Raw genomic sequence first — 17,801 nt, forward strand, 5'->3', positions numbered from 1 at the left:
ATCACAAAGCAAAGCTTTGGCATTATTTTTCCTTTCTAAAGGATCTGGCAGAAGTTTCTGACTGGCTGATGTGAGAATTTTCAATAGAGTTCAGTTGTGGACAAATCCTGGTCCCTTTGAAGTCTATGGTGGTTTTACCATTGAGTCTAACAGTACAGCCAACAATTGAGAGCATTAGAAAATCTCACCCTAAATTAGTTGCTCAACCTTGCTAAAATTATTGTCCTTTGTGTTATTTCTCAGGAGCCCCTTGTCAAGCTGACACTGCCAAGCCACTAACGTATTTCCTGAGATAATGTCTTAATGTTTCAGCTTTGAAAAAAAGAGAGGGTGGAAAGACATCTACTTGTATCTACAGCCAGCAAGTATTTCAGAGTGTGTTCAGGAAGAAAAGAATATGTATGATCATTAAAGATATTGGGAAGCTCTTTTACAAAGATAGATAGACATTTGGAATTTAAACCAGATTCAGACCCAAGAACAGCTTAGGTCTGAAAATGCTTTAGATTAAAGGGCCTTCCCTATGCATTGTGTTTTAATTGTCTTTGCTTCAGAGTAGCAATGTGACGGTCAGGCAGGCTACTGCAGGAGCAGTGGAAGACTGCTGGTTTAAACAGGTGAATGACTGAGCCAGAAAATATTTTTAAGCAAATGTGGTTTTAGTTCATGTTTGTTTGCAAGAACTAAGACCCTGAACATGTGAGGTGGTGTCTGCCTTGAATTTCCAGTGAGCTGGTGTTTGAGATGCTGTGCTAGAAGCTGATCAGTGCCCTTGTACAGGTCCCCTAGTTTAAGCCTCTTCACAGTGAGAAACAAAAACTGCTTCAGTGCTGGCCTGCTTGTGGTGTCTCACATTCAGTGAATTTCAATAACCAGGCATTTAAAATGAAAAGGTGATGACAAACTGTGTCAGTGAATAAACCCCGATTGTTTATAACACTTGATTATGGCTCTGGAAATACTACTCCGAGCTTTCTCCTGTGACATGTCACATTTAGATCAAAAACTATGTGGCAGTTCGCATTTTTTAAGCTGGGTGCAAGCGTGCCAGATTCTATTTCGATTGAGTGGCTGGCATTCAGAAAGCCACATTTAATAGGATTGAAAGAAAAGAAATGTTACTTTTTATCACACGAGACAACAAAGAGAACCCAGGAAACGAAAATATTATTTCATTTGAACAAATTACAGTAAGACTCTCAGGGGCTCTTTCAGGGAGTAGATGAGGAAAAGCACTTAAATATCATTCCATCAAACTAAATTTTTAACTACAATTTTTAGAGATAAAATGTGTGGGGAGGATTCAAAGAAGATTAGAGCTCACCTAAGAAACAGTATTCAAATTTGAACAGCTAATGGAAGCCTGCAAAAACCGTTAATGTCTATATCTTTCCTCTAAGGGACTTAGATTTCAGTATTCTTATAAAAACACATTGAGCTGATTTCATTTCTGTGTCTCCACAGACTTCATTCTTGTAATTTCAGGAAGTGTTATAAATGTCATTTTAAGTATTATAATGCTAATCCCTACTGACAATAAGGTTCTAAAGCTCAGCTTCCATTACTAAGGTAATGTTTACCTCAGATGGCATATAATTGTTTGCTTTTTTCACAGTAAATTCTCTGTTCCCAACTGCTTAATCAGCCATGGAAAAGAGAGAAGACTTTCGTACTGTTTAATGTTCTTGCGATTACATTAGAGTACCGTGTAAACCCACATCAGTGGATTTTGGGAAACTCATTTTTTTTGCTTGTCCACAATTCTGAAGGCAAAGTATTTTGAGCAGTGGTCCTTGCAATGACATGAATCATTTATTAATATAAATATCAGCGAGATGTTCTAAATTTTCTCTGCTCCTGAACTCTCAGGACATTTCTTCATTGCCTTAGTTGGAATCAGCAAGGACTTTCTTGCTTCTTACTGTAGTTCAAATAATGTACCATATTCCAGTCACAGGCAGTGTATTCCCTGCTCTCAACAACAGGAGATCAGTGTATGCTTTCTGTATGAGCTTTCTGCTGCCTCACATCAACCTAAACAATATTTTGTTATGCTTTATGAAAGTTAAAAACTTCTCTTCCTTCTAATGCTCTGCAGAGGATGCAGATTACTGTTGGCTCAAGGATAAACTCTGACTGTCCTGTTTTTTCTCCTAGAAAACCAAATGCACTAATGAATTAAGTTGTGAAGGAAACAGAAATGAGTGTGTTTTGTAACTTTCCCATTTCTGATCTTGCTTAGGCAGGAGGAGTAGGTATGTAGGAGCTGGTGGCAGAGTGGGAGCCCACAGTGGCCAGTGCTAGGGGACCATGTGGGGATGCTACTCAGCACAGGGCTGCTGGTATCATGCTTTTTGGTATTGTGATGCAAAAATGTGTAATACATGGTTTTGGAGAGTGGCAGGTTCACTGTGAACTCTCTCTCTGTTACAGTTTTTAAATTTGAGGTTTGGCATTGCAGTCTAATATGTATTATCCTTGAGCAGAGTCAAAAAACACAACCCCAAACCTCTCCTTGAGGTGAAAACTACATTGAAATTAGACCATTGCTGCAAACTCCACCACAGAGGTTCATCACCAACTTTCCATTTCTTCATGTTAGTTGTATCACTGGCCAGCTGGTGTTCTGCAAAAACTTTTTTTTTCTTGCAGAATTGCAAGTGTTACTGCAGAATTGCAAGTGTTACTGCAGAATTTTTTACTTGACTGAGTTCCTCACTGCAGTTAGAGATGAGTTAAAAATAAGAGCTTCATGGGCACATTAGCGTGTCACTTACTTAACCAGAAATGCAAATGTCCACAAGGGCTAATAATAAACATAAACTGATAGACAAATAATGTAGTTAAATACATTTTTACTTTGGACAAAGATCATCAAAGTCCATAGATGTTTTGCCTGTACAGCCATATCACATCACAAGATGATTAGTGGATGAACAGACGTGGACCTGGAAATGCAAGTATGATCTTGGTGAGAAGACTGCCTTTGTGTTTCAGGCTGTTATAGTGCCTGGGGGCTTGGAAGGATCACAGTATGTGCCCAGGCCTTGTGGCCTTGCTATTTGCAGCCCGAAAGACGGTGCTGCTGTCTGTCCTCAGCAAACCAGAGAGGTGCAGGTGGTCAGCTGGCTGCTGAATGACTTGGTTGATGTACACTGGCAGGTTTGGGCCATGAAGTCCAGATTAACCAGGAAGAGCCTCAGCTGCTTACCCAGCAGCATTGTACAGTTCAGCCTCATTTCAGGGCTTGAGCTCCAGAATAAGCAATCCCCTTTTCTTTCTTACATATAAACATAGAGGAGGAATTACAGGTGGCCATGTTTTTTTAATTCTGCACATTTATGAATTGCATAGGGCTGGAGGGTCTGTGGAGCGCCAGGCTGATGGGAGGCTGAGGAGGAGGCTGGTGGTGAAAGGGGCCATGTGCAGGCTGACCCAGGGCATCCATCCTGCCAGCAGGTGTGCAGGAGGATACATGTTGTGTATTTTTTTAGAAATAGGTTAATAATTTAATGATAGATGTTCTGTTTTGATGAGTTTTGAAATGGAGCACTGATCTTGGCTCTTTGCAAGGAAACCATTGAACCCAAAGATTCTGCTTTTTTTCTGAACAAAAGGGCTGTGGTTTTATTTTTCTTTGCATGATCTCTATAAGGGGTCATTTTAAGGATGCACGAAGCACACTTACAGAAGACAGGAGCAGGGTTTTTTTCCAGTAAAATATTCAGCCAGCGCTCTTTGTCTCTCCCTGAGAACATTGCAGGATCCAGGAGCATTAAGTCAGCCACAGATGCCAAACCAGGGAGGGGGGTGGAAAGAAACAAACTGTATTTTCTGCTCATCTGTGGAGTGAGGATAACACAGGCCCAGAAGCGCACGTTGTGAAGCAATTTCAGTCATAGCTGAGTGCCTGTTTTCCCCTGGAGCACAGACTGTAAAAACCTTAAAACCCCTGATTTCTATTTCCTTAATATTCTAGTTTTGAAGATGATACTGTAATGAAGAAAGGAAGACAAATCTTTTTTAAAGATCTGGTCCCTGTTTATAATTGAGAGGTTTGGGTATCTTGAAGTAGGAGAGCTATGCACTAGCTTTTCCTACCTATTTGTAATGCAAAGGTAAATATTTCATTTAAAAAGAATGAGATGTGGACATAATATATTTTATCTGTTACACCCAATGTAAATCTGGAGAAACTCCAACATTCAGAAGTCAGGACTATTAGTCTTGGTTTACCTCTGAGATGGGAATCTGGCCCACTCTCTGCAACAGACTGCAAAGAGCATTTTACCTTTAAATCTATCACATTTAAATTACATGGGGCCACAATGTGTCACCTACATCCTTGACTATTTTAATACAAGAATATAGTTTAAATCTCCCTGGATCTGCTGATCATCCTGGGATTTCTAAAGATGCTGTTAGACTGCAAGAGATAATGAATAGCAATGAAGGAAAAGGTCTATATTCAGTTTTTCTGTATTAGAATAAATAATTTGGTTGTGGTATAGTTTGAGACTTATCACTATGCAGTATGCAGCATGTTACTGGCAGCCACACTTATGGATTCATGCCTTTGGGTGCACGAAGCCCGTGCTCCCATGGTATGAGGACATTGCCCCCAATACTGCTGCAGGCTCGTGGGGAGTGCTTCCTTTGGATCTGAGTTTGTGAACTTACAGTCCATGGCTAGAGTAATGCTGGCTCATGTGTTTTATTCTAATTTTATATTGCACCTTGATTGCTTATGCCTTTCACTATAGTGTAGGGAAAGCTAACAACAAATGGTGGTAAAGACAAATTAGAGATATTTGGCTCTCTTAGTGGGTCATCTCCCGGGTGAATTAAGCAAGGGCAGGGCACAGAGGCTCCATCTGTGGAGGCCAGCGCTTCCGCTTCTCCATCTGCTGGGTGGACACCGGCCTTGGCTCGCTGCACAACACATACAAGCAGATTTTTCCAGACTAACCGAAATGAATTTGACTCACCAACAAATGTTTCGCTTGGCTAACAGGAAGGGGGGCAGCCTGCACATCTATATGCTGGGTGACCGTAGATAATTCATGCAACAATCCAGTGCCTTGCTTAGCTCAGCTGTAAAATTGAGTAAAAGTAGCACACTGGTTACAATGAGGTGTCACATTTTGGCCAGTAATATTTTTTGGGGAGAACAGACTGACTCTTACAGAATGGACGTGAGCAGAAACAGTGCTGTGGCACTGTGAGCCCCTCAGCTGATAACACAGGGTGTTTTTCTCAGCTATTATCCAAAGTAATAAACTGTTTAAAAAAATCTATTTAAGAATCTATTTCTTCTTCCCAAGAATATAGCTGGATATTTACTGTTGTGAGAGGGGATAAAATTCTGATCCCATCAAAGTCAACTGGAAAAGCTTAGTGCGGTTAGGACTTCATTTGAAGAGCTGCAGCGAAACTATCTGAAGTTTTTCTTTTCCATAGCAGATCCTCATGTTCATAGAAATAAGTGCCTTGCCATACTTGCCTCAGACTTTCAAGGAACCTCAGTGTGAGATGGAGTGGACAAAGTGAACAGTGGACAAAGATGAGCGTACATATATTTGCACTTCAGGTTTTTTTTTGTTTTGTTAAGGCAGCAGTTCAGAGAAATCTGTGAGTAGGGACTCATCACTTTCCTAATCTGTCATTAAAATTTCCAGCGAGAATAAACATTGCCCAACTCCAGTAACAGTTGTGTGAAAAGAAATGGTAAAAAGTAGGAAGTAGGAAGGAAAGTTTGCTAAATAAATGGCGTATTTACTGAGGAGAAATCACAGCACTATTTCAATCTGCATTCACCTTTTACTCTGGAGTTTGTACAGAGAAGTTTACTTGGCAGCTAAATACTAGTTTGAAGTCCCTTTAGAATTATTTTACAATGCAAGAAATGGTTCAGTTGGGAAGGTAGTAAAAATGGAAACTAATGCTTGTCATAGAATTATTTTTTTTTTCCATTTTTTTTATTTCAAGTGCTCAAAGCAAGTAAACCCCTAGTGATCTTAAATAATTCGTATAAGTACACTTAGCGCATTCACTTCTTTGGCAGTGCTGATTGGGTACCAATGTATTAGTCCCTTTAAAAACTCAAAAACAAAAGGGGGAGATAATGAGAGGCAGGGATACTACCTCCATGGTAATTTCCAGGTCTTCTGCTTTCCTCAGAGATCTGGTGTGTGGGAGTGCTGACCACCTCCATACTTACACAGATAATAGAGTCACTTAGGAAATGAGAGACAGCAAATGGCAATTGGAGGTGAGAGGGATGGCTCCAACAGTAAATGACACACATTAGGACAGCCTAATCACTTAAATGCAACCTATTAGTAAGTTTAGCTGAAGATGTTAAAGGAATCCTCGCAGCCTCTCCACCGGCATGTTTGGAAGGGAGTTCAGTTATGAGACTATTAAAATGTTATTTTGGTAATTAAGCCCACAGCTGTTGTGAGGACGCTGGGGGCAGGATCTGGCGAAGCAGCCGGCTGCACAGCGCACTGCGGCACGGAAGGCAGGCAGGGCAGGGAGTGGAGCTGAGCCCCAGGGAGCTCCCAGCACGTGGGAGAGCTGGGATGGCCACATCCATCTCCGCTGCCCTGCAGGCAGGGCTTCCCAGGGGAAGGTGTGAGGCCAGGAAAGTCTGACCCACCCCGGATCTCTGGTTTCTACAGCGTGGGCAGCTGTGGGTGGCAGGGGTAGAACAGGCCTGTGTAGGGTTGCTTTGCTTTTGCATAGGGAAGTGTGGCTGGGAAGAAGACGACTTGTGTCTGAAGGAGCATGGCTGCAGTGGGCAGTGGTGTGGCTGGTGCCAGGGAAGTGGAGTAGAGGCACGTTAGCCTGTGCCTGGGCAGCAGTGCTCAGGTTACTCATGGGCCCTGTGTATCTGCCAGGTTTTGTACTGTGGGAACAGTGCTGTGGCACAACTAGTGATAATATTTAGTGCACGAGAATGTGCAGTGCTTCTCTGTCTTGTGGTGAATTGTGATCCTTCACAGGTGCTTAACTGGATTAGTTCTTTCAGCATTAGCACTGTCCTGTGTACTTCTGTGTAAATATGCCTTCAAACTTTCCTGTTAAAATATATGGCAAAATGTCTGCTGTTGTTGGAAATGAAATCAATGCATGATTGTGTTCAGACTGTAGATAACTCTATCAAAAACAAACAAGCAAAGAAACCTGGAAGCGACTCAGTGTTTTAGCAGGCTCTGGTCCCTGGGAGTGACCTGTGGTTAGGTTTAGTGCCTTAAGTGCTTACTAAGTATGCAATAATAAAACCACAACCAATTTTGCTTTGACAGCTGACCTAAACTCCTTTGTGAACATATAGATTACATTTGTATTTTATGTATGCTGCTACAGAGCAAAACATATATTGTGCTATATACATTGATAAATAGTTTATCCATGCTGCCCTAATCTCCTCTTCCAAGCTAAAATTAGGATGATTTACAGTGTTTATACATATTGAGCAGGGTATAATTGCCCAAATTAAGGCTGTCCATCAGGACAACTGGTAAATTCAATCTCCTGTGTCAGTGGTAACCTTTCCACAATTGCTCCTCTACTCGTGCTGCAAAGTCAGTTGTGGTCCCTTGTTGACTCGCTTCCTGCACATGCTCACTGAATACAGAATCAGCAAATGGTACATGGGATTTTATAAAATGGACCATATAAACATAATGTAAAATGGGGGCAATTAGCCTTTTGATTAAAAGGGGAATGAAACCGAAGTACAGCTCTTTGTCCCCGTGTCAAAAATTGTTGCACTTGCATAATCTTTTCAAGTTTTCAGCCATCTCTTGTATCCCATGATTGCAAAAATGTCTTAAGACTGTAATATCTGCCTTCTTTCTCAATACATCCCTGAAGAGGGCCAACTTTTAAAATTTTACATATATTATTCTAAATTCAATTATTTGTAAGCTCAGGTTTTAATTATCAGGTATGTAAAGTATAATTACAGCTACTGTCAGTGTTGATCTTTATTAACATCCAAATAATATTTCCATTTTTAGCAAATATAACAAATAAAGGAAACGGCCCTTTAAAGTCTTGCCAGAACAGACAGGTATAACCTCACCTTCCTAGGAGGTCCGTGCTGAAAATTAACTGATAGTTTCTGCTCTAGCTGTGAGTGATCCGCATAAAAAACATTTTGTAATCAGAATGTATACTTTGAAGTACACTGAGCATTTCTGTGTTTATTTTTTTCACACAGCACTGTAAACATCCTCTGCTCTGTGCAAAGCACAGCAGATAAAGCCAGACATTTTACTGGAGCAGCTGGAGCACCCAGGATGCTGGGTGCAGCATGTGAAGGTGCAGAGCTGGGCTCAGTTTGCAGAGGTTTACAGAAGGTGATGGAGAGCTTTGCGCAAGCAGTCGTCAGGTGCCTACAAGTGCAGTGGTGTCTGTCAGGGCAGGTAACTTACCCTGGTGTGTCCTACCCTGAGTAGACTAGTGGCAGTGGGATCTGACGCAAGTCGTAAAGAAGTTAAGCTGGAACCTAGCGGAAGCGTAGACATCTGTGGCTGAGGTGTGCTTTAGCAAGAAACTCTTTGCACCTGCAAAGATTATAAGAATCTAAACTTGAAATTCCCTGAGATCCAGGGAGGAATCTCAGATTTTGAGCCGAAGGACAGTGAGATGCCTCCAATGTGACCTTGGCCCCACCAGGGGCTGGAAAACCAAGATGCAAGGAGATCAAGGCAAAGGAAAATGCCACAGTTAAGGCAGGAGGTGGTTACTGTGTGGGTCAGGGATTTCACAGTCGAGACGAAATGGAATGGATAGATTTTTGTTAAGGAATAAGAGGGCTTAACACTACAATAGTATGTTATTACAAGTCTGTTGAGCTTGTTTTTGCTTTAGGGTGTTTTGATTCCTGAAAAGTGAATTAATTACATAGTAACTATGAAACCCTGGCTTCCTTACTACTAGGAAAAGGTTACCCTTCCCTTGTGGCTATTTTTTATTACCACCTTGTGATGATAAGGTATTTGGCACATGAAAGTCAGATGCTTTGGAGATTACTACAGAAGTTATTAGCATATATACGTACCTGAAGTATTTATAACAGTATTAATGTCTTCCACTGTTCAACTTTTGTAACAGGGAGCGTCACCTGACAGTTGAAAGGAGAGGCAGCCTTTTCCCAAAGACAAGGCCAAAACATGACCTTCCAGTAACCTTACAAACAGACATCTTCACACACATGGGCCAGACTCACCTGTGTTGCGCATTGTAACACTTAGACAGGTACTCACCCACTCTCACTCATTTCTGTTGCCATCATTCCAAGTTACAGGAGACGTAAGTGAGAAATAAGCCCAGAAAAAAACATGAATAATTTTTTAGAAAAAAAACACTCCAAGATAGTGATAACACTGGTGCAGGACACCTAAAGGTAGTGAATATTGCCAAGAAAAGAAACTGATTGTTCTCATTAGATCTATTTCTACACCACTTTCATCTTACAAAGAATATTAAATGTCCTTTAGGCAACACTTCAAAAGTACCTTTTCCTTTTTCCAGGTACTGTAATTAAAAGCCATTCATTTGGTACATAAGAATCACCTTTCTCCGAGTTAATTAAAGGCTATAGCTTACTAGGGCTGCTAAGTGTCTAGGTTTTGGTGGCCTTTGGGGGATTTCAGGAAGACTCCTGGTCAGAAGTGCTGGAACACCTTTGAAACAGTCACTTAGATAACAAATGTCTATTGTGTTGCCTTTTCTAGGGCTTATGGTTATAAACTTTTGTTCTGAAGGGGGTGCCAGTATATGTTGTTCATGCATTAGCTGATGGCAGTTCATTTTAAGTTATATAACTTGTCTTATTTATTGTGTCCCTAGATGCAACATTTATGTTTTCATAGTTGTTTTCCTGATTTTTTGGTGTGTGCTTTTATATATATATATAAAAATATGTATAGGTATATGTATATGTGTAAATATATATATATGAAAAGTACACACATCCCCTCTGCTGTACAAATCCTGGGCCCTCTCCCCTATCCGTTCATTCTGAGGAACTGGTTGTGCCTTTCAAAGGGAGGAGGGCTAACCACATATTTTGCCTCCATCCTTAGCCAGAACCCCTTAGACTGCCTGAAGCCATTCATTTGCCATTCCAGTGTACAGTGTTCACTACAGTTGTATTTTCATGGCAGTTGTGTTTCTGTGACACAAAAGGATTCTTCAGTGAAATTCCAGCCAAAGATATGTTGGATTTCTTTTGTTTTTCAATGTTTAAAATATCAGTGTAAATAAAGAAAAGAGTAGAAATGTTGTGCTGAGTCTCTCCAGGCTGATGATGTGCTGTGGCCACATCCATGTCCTTGCTGTGGAGGATGGCATCAGCTCATGGCAGGAGGCAGAGCTGTCTGAGGGCCTGGCTTGGCACATCCCCTGAGGCTGGACCTGAAGTAAGGAGGGGAGAGAACATCTCCAGTCTAGAAATGTCCCTGAAACTGTTTCAGCACCTAAAGACCTGCAGGGATTTGGCACAAAACCAGCTCCTGTACTGCCTGTGGATCTCTCTTGGGCCAGTGCAATGTCCACTTCTAGCTTATTTAAGCAAACAGAAATGACATGCTGGAGAAACATGAATGGGTTTTTCTGCACTTCAGAAAAGAATTTTAACATAACACCTTTTTTTTTTTCAGGGAAGTGAAAACAGTTTGCCCCCAGATCTCAAGAGCTAGACTTTGTAGTGTCAAGGATTTCTTCTAGCTTCGAAAATGCCTTGAATAGAGATCCCTGGTTATCTGACTTATTTGAGTTGCTTAAAGTCGCATCCTGTAAACTGATGACTGAGCTTGGATGAAGCTAAATTTGGGCAATAAAACATGGTGCACTATAAAGAAAATGCTGGGAATGCCTGTTCTGTTTGGCTTTCTAAGATTCTCAACAAGAAGTTTCCATTTTGAAGGCGGTGAGGCCCTGGCACAGGCTGCCCAGAGAAGCTGTGGCTGCCCCATCCTTGGCAGTGTTCAAGACCAGGTTGGATGGGGCTTGGAGAAACCTGCTCTAGTGCAAGGTGTCCCTGCCCATGGCAGGGGGTTGGAACTGGATGAGCTTTAAGGTCCCTTCCAACCCAAGCCATTCTATGAGCTTTTAAGTCTCCCAATGCAACTATGAGACTATTGAATTGTAGCTCAGATATTTATTTCTCCTTTGCTCTTTCAGTCCTTAGGTGTACAATTTCTAAGGATCAGTTCCTACGTTTAAAGAATCAAAGGTAATTTTTCTCCTTTTAGCAAAAAGATTTCCAAAATGTTGATGCCTTCTGTGAGGTGTGGAAGAATAACAGGAGGCTGGTGGTTCTGTTATGTTGCCATTAGCTTCGCTGCTCAGTAGCTGCACATCAGCACAGTAATCATTTTCAGATTTACAAGCATTAAATATTTTAATTTAATGCCTTGGCTCTCTTGTAATTCATGCACTTAATTATATGATAATTACTCAAATGAAAGAGATACAGCTGCTGTTGTATCAATTCTTCTAGGAATCTGAGATTTTGGAATTGGCCTTTGATTTCAGGGTGAGGGTTTTTCTGGCCCTTTCTAAAAGCTAGTGGGCACTTAAAGGTAATTTTTTCAGTATGTGGAACAGGTAATGTTCAGGTAATAATTTCAGGTAATGTTAACCTCCTAGCTTCTTTTCCTAGAGTGTAGCATACACTTGGCAGCTGAGGGACTGGGCACCATGCTGGCTGTTTTTACTGCTCCTTGTGGATTACAGTCATTAAAACAGAGGAGCTAAGTCAAACCTTCCACATCATAGGACCCTGCTCCATTACAGATGGCTGCAGAAGGAAGTAAATGGCAGGAAAGAGGTGCATGTTTGTGTACACATGCACATAACTGTATAGAATTCAATACATTCATAATGGGCCAGTTGGCCGGCCTGCAAGCACTGCACAATGAAATCACACAATAAATTAAAGTATAAAGGTTCAACCAGGCCAAATAGACCACCAACTGGAGCAAAAGGATTTGGCAAAGGCAAACTCAAGTGACCTCAGCAGAGAAGAGTAATTAACGCATGGGGTGAGGAAGAAAAGAAGTTAGCAAATACCGAAAAGGCAAAGTCAGCTCAAAGAAGGGGGCCCCTAGAATCTGTGAAGGATAATGCTGCCAAAATACATGGAGGCCCCATGAGGACCACGTAGCTGCCAGCCCAGGGCTGTGCAACCTTCTGTCTGGAAGGAGAGATCCTTACTGGCATCCTGCAGCAGGTGATGCCTCAGAGTCCTGGTTTCTATTTTCCAGCCTGCAGTAGCTTTGTGTATTTAAAATACACGGCAGTAGGCTTTTTCTTAGGAGAAGCAGTAATTAGAAGATGGTGGAATAGGTCTTCTGATTTTTACTGTTTTGGTTTTACTGTATATCTCCAGTGCTTGAAGGTAGAAAATTAGCATGGGAATATTCTTTGTTTAGGAGGTGTGCTTGTGAAAGTCTCCACAAATTACTTAAGACCCTTGAAAACTGTTCCACATGTTTGTGAAAGTCGCTCTGCAGGAGGGTTAGTACCACATCCCTACAAGCCTCCGCTGGGCAGGGTCTGGCAAGAGGGCCACACTGAACAGCAGCCGTATGAAATTGCTTTTGCCCTGTATGCACACTTGAACCCTTGTACGCTGAGCTCCTTACAGTGGATCAGAAAAGGAGGAGCATTTTCAGGCCTTGCATATGCAAAGGAAATGTGCTTGTGGGAAGGTGGGAAGAGGCTGTTTCCCCAGGTGGGGCTGATGGAGCACTCTCGGATGGCTTTCTGCAGAGCTCCACATCACACATTTCAATTTCTGGTTGTTTGCTGGTGTCCCATCTTCTGGACCCAAGTTGATTAAAATGTTAACTGGGCCCTTGGTGCTTATCCATGGGGCCTGCCCCACTCAGAGTGCAGGGGATCATGGCAGCAGAGGGGCTATTGCCAAGCCCCAGGTTCTGGGCAGCCATGGAGGAACATGCCTCAGTGACTTGCAGCCAGCACTGGCAGGTCATAGCAGTGCCATACTTCTCGAGGAGAGGAGGTGGTTCTTTGGTGCCTCTACTGAAAAACAGAAAAAGCAAGGGAAGTTTTAACAGTGACCACAGTGAAGTTTTTTAAAACATGTTGCAGCCATATTTAAAGTTTTTGTTGGTGGTTGTTGACATGTGAGATTATGCTTAATCCCTCAGGGACTCAGGATATTTTGTAAGAATTGGAAGTGTAAATATTTGGCAATAGTTTCATATCCGTCCTCTCTGAGTCCCACTGGAATAGATGACGCCGTGTTACTGTACTGTGTGTAGTTTCTGTTGATGGCAGTAGCAGATTTAACACTTCTACACAGTTTCATTTTACTTTATGAGTACTTGAAGTTTGTCTTGTGTATGTGAAGTAATTGCTTTGCAGCATGCTTTCTGGGAAGAGGTTGTAATGTTTGTTCACTTTCGTAAAAGTTGTAAATGAGAGACAGAGCAAACTTCAGGCCAATCGCTCTTAAAAATACACAGAGATGTTTTTAATTGCTAAAGGCATCTAGCATAAGGCAAAAATATTTATTTGCCTGGCTTGCAGTCTGATTGTCAGGCTTACAACAAGGCTAAGTCCATTCAAACAGTTACTGGAAATTGGTATTTGAACTTGTGAACTCAGGAAAACTCCTAATCTGCTCAGAGGTCTCTGACGTGCCCTCCAAGCCCCGCAGACTGTTTGTCTCGAGCTTTCCTTTAACTCTCCAGAGACCTTGGTGGCTGCTTTTCTGAGTTCCTTTCTAAATGCAAGTTGCACCAAAAGGGTTACAAAATTTTAAACCCTGTGTATGCAGACAATTTTCAGCTAGCTTACAGCAGCTGCGGAGTCGTGCTGGTAGATTAAAAGCAGCTCCCAGCCCCAGAATGAAGTATATTAGAGCTCCTGCTGAGCCAAGCTGGGGTGAGGCCTACACAGCTGTCATTTAGGCCAAGTTTCCAACTGAAAACTGAAGAAAAGGATGTAACTTAAAGAAAAGTTATATTTTAAAATAAGGCATCTGGTTATTAATTAAATACAGGCAGGAGTTCAGTTGTGCAGTTCGTTTCAGCCTCAACAGCCTGATACTTGGAAAAGTAGGGAGGTAATTTTCAAGGATCAAGATGGGGCATGTCCAGCCAAAGGATGCTACTTGGTAGCACTGTAAAAATAATCCTTTCCTTCTGTACTTGTCTCTCTTCATGAAAAATGAACAGAATGTGAGGATTCTTGAACTGTTGCACATCTGAGAGAGAGGCTGATCAACTGCAGCAATTGCTCTTTGCTGATATTGACCTTAAAGCATAGCCAATTCCCTGGGGAGTGTGCTTGTATAAATCTGCCGTTAGCAGAGAGGTATTTATAAGAACAAAAATCTTTGTGGCCTGTCCTCTGTTTCCTAGAATGTCTTTACCATGGGATAGGTGTTCCCCATTAGCATGGCACGTTCAGGAAACCTTGTGAGCGCAGCTGATCCCTCACTTACCCTCCCCTCTACCCTGTGGATTGCAATGCTGCATTCAATACCATGCTGATGCTCACCCCGGCACCGAATTGTGTTACTTCTTTGCAGGAACACATTGGTTTGACCGTGTCTCATCCTAGTAATGTAAATGAACTGGTGCCTTTTGATTGCCTAGTCACTTCTCTGACGTAGAGTACCTTTCTTGGTGCATGCCAGCTTCCAAGTGGCTTCTCAATTTTTAATGCAGAGGGTCATTCATGAAAAACTGAGAAAGAATATAAATTAATTACGCTATCACATTGGCATTCTTTGGCTTCCAAGGACTTTTGTACGCATTTTCATTTAATTTGCCTGTACAGTTGCAACAGATCTGACCCTGCTCCTCATGTGTAGTTAACTGACTGTTTATCTCACAATATTGCCTTCAAGTGCCCAAACCAGATTTATTGCTGGTTTATTTGAAATAAAATATTCGAAAATATTTGTTTAAAATACTGACTTTTGTCTGTGTATAGTGTGAGGTATGAATAATTCGTTGGAGTTCAGATACTGTGTTTCAGTTCGTATCAGAAATGTATGATATGAATTTGAAAGTATGCCCTCTTGCTTTCTTTCTCATATATAGTGTATAATGAATGTCCAACTTGGCAGAAAGGAAAGGATCAGAGTGGGAAGCAGTGTATACCATGAGGATTTATCATGATACCATTGAAAACAATATGACAACTCTTGGTAATTTCTTGCTTACTAAAGTGGCAGTCTCATTTGGGAAAGGACCCTATAGAATAAAGAACTTGTGTCCTTCAGCTAAAGAATATTAGGTTAATTAGGTTAATGCCATAAGTGCCTGGTTCTGGTTTCCTTGCTCATCCCAAGCTATCTAACATTTTTCAGCATCATCCAACATTAATGTTAGCATACATAAACCTATTTTTTGTATATTTGGGGATAACTTTGAATATAAATTAATATATGCAATGGTTGAAAGGCATACTAAAGCTATGAGATCTGTTTGCAGCATGCACAGTAAATATTGGTGTTCCAGCAGAATAGGTGGACCAAATCAGTGGTCTTTCCAGAATACTCAAAGCAGAAATAGTAAATTTTGGGGGCACCTTAGACCTAAAGTTTGACACACAAACTCATTCTAGTGTGGTGGTTATTGATTAATATATACATAATATATATACACATTGGAGGTGATACTCCTCTATGGGACAGTGCACATGTGTGCATGTTCATATGGATCCTGTTGTTTAACGTTATTTATTCATATCGACAGGAGTGAAAGATTGTTTTTACTTGTGTGGCATAGTAGAGCTAATGCAAATTCAGTAATCATTCCTTAAGTATAGAGGAAGTAACTCAAAGAGAAAGCACTGCACTTGGCTAGTGCTGTAAATCACCAAACAGTGGCAAATAACAAACGTATATGTTGAACTTCCTATTGTATGTGGAATAAGTGATAGCTCAGTATGCTCTTGCTTGGTGAACACAGGGCACATATGTGCATTTAGCCTCCAGTAGAGTCAAATAAGTCACCTTGAAATAACTACTGGACTAGTAAGACTTCCTGCTGTTTGAAGAACAACATTAGTAAGTTAGTCCAGTGTTGGCATAGATTGTATGAAGCACTTGTAAAGAGCTAAATATCTAAATTCGTTAAAGTGGTAAATATTGAGCATAATTTTCTACTTGTGATTTTGAAACCAGAGTGATAAATTTTCTTAGTACACGTAGTTGTAACAGATGCAAATTTTCTTGGTAGAAAAATTAAATTATATATAGTGCAATTAAAATGCATTATAGGCCTGAACCACAGAATATATCACAATTAGTGGAAATGAAGCTTGCTAGCATTCTGTTGCTCTTCTAGAAAGGAGCATTGTACTATATTATCAGCAATAATAACAACAACAAAGCAGCCTAACAAAAGAATTCATTTTTAGCAGCTGTTACACGAAGTAACAGCTTGAATTCTTACAGATCTTTCTTTCACTCAGTTTAGCAATGATATACTGTAATATGCATCACTGTGAGATTTTATATTGCTGTTAACTTGTTCCTGCCATTAAACAATTCCTAACATAGGCAGTTGTAGGTGAATGAATTGACGTAAAAACAGAATTAAGATATTTTGGTTTTGTGGGGAGGGGAGGGCAGCTAGGGGATGGGGCTTTTAGTGGGTTTTGCATTGTTTTGGTTTGTTTTTTTTAAAGGTTTGGGGTATTTTTATCTGTCTAATCTCATCTGAACACATGAGGGTCTGAATATTATACATTTACATTTTAGATACCGGTATCAATTTTTATAAGTTAATGTGGCAATTTTATATTTGCTACTATGCAGAAGCTTTCTCCATTTCTAAAAGGTTTTATTTTTATTAAGCCATGAATACCGAAGAATGTCTGTCAGGTTTTTTTGCATTAGCTCGGCTGGTTTATCTTAAGCATACTCAGTAGACTTGCCTCAGTTTTTCTCAAGCTATTGTTCTTTTTTACACCGCGTTTGCACACTGCAGTGCATCTAGGGAATTTCAGCAGTAGGAATATACATGAAAAGAGACCCGCTCTACTTTCATAAGGTCCCTGGATGAATTGGACGAAACCTCAAGGCCCCATGGTGGAGCCAGAGCCGCATTCATATTCCTTGCCATCACCACACATATGATAGCATGAAGCCCAGACCAATCGAAAACTTGACAGTAAGCCTTTTGATTTTGCGGGGAAGCCTTCATCAAGCTGAGAGAGGGAAGGGAATATAGCCCAAACTGGACTTCATACTGTGGCAAGTTTGAAATCCCAGCCCAACCACAGAGCTGCTTGATTGGAATAGTTGGAAACTGTGTCCAGGAATTCGGCAACAAGAATTTGGCTTTCAGCAGCTCCTGCCTTTTTTAAAGGAAAATTCACTATATGGGTCACTTAGGAGCTTTATTTATTCTGTCAGAATTTTAAATATGTACATTCTTGTAAAGCATAATAGTAATACGTACTGTATAGTGCTTGCTGGTGAACATTTCTATTCCACAGCCACTTTGTTTCTTAGCTTCATGGTGGAACACTCTTGGCTAAAGCTGCATGCTTTGACATTGTGCTCTAGGCTGTTTAATTGTTTGGTCCTTAGTCTACTTAAGAAACAGAAAGAAACGAAACCTTACATGATGCTGCTTATGTTAGTACTAGCTTCTCCTTTAAACATTATGCTCCAACATGTATTGGTGTGTTGCGAAACTCATCTCTACTTACTTGCAGGGGCATTTTAGAGGTATGTAAAAAATTAGCATCAAATTCACTAATGACGTGTCATTGACTTATGCCATTGATTA

At 40.9% G+C, this 17,801-nt stretch overlaps 1 protein-coding gene and 1 long non-coding RNA gene across 7 annotated transcripts in view; both read left to right on the forward strand.

Moving 5' to 3' along the window:
* Positions 1 to 17,801, forward strand: part of ZNF423 (zinc finger protein 423) — a 235,321-nt gene that overhangs the window by 167,935 nt on the left and 49,585 nt on the right. The gene's annotated exons all lie outside the window — the stretch shown is intronic.
* LOC134156656 (uncharacterized) lies at positions 10,957 to 16,568 on the forward strand. Its single transcript, XR_009962013.1, has 3 exons — positions 10,957 to 14,364; positions 15,099 to 15,205; positions 15,972 to 16,568. It is a non-coding gene; the product is annotated as an uncharacterized LOC134156656 (long non-coding RNA).

Source organism: Pezoporus occidentalis, unplaced genomic scaffold, assembly GCF_034315485.1.
Source record: "Pezoporus occidentalis ecotype Australia unplaced genomic scaffold, CSIRO_AGI_Poc_V1 ctg89, whole genome shotgun sequence".
Lineage (NCBI taxonomy): Eukaryota > Metazoa > Chordata > Aves > Psittaciformes > Psittacidae > Pezoporus > Pezoporus occidentalis.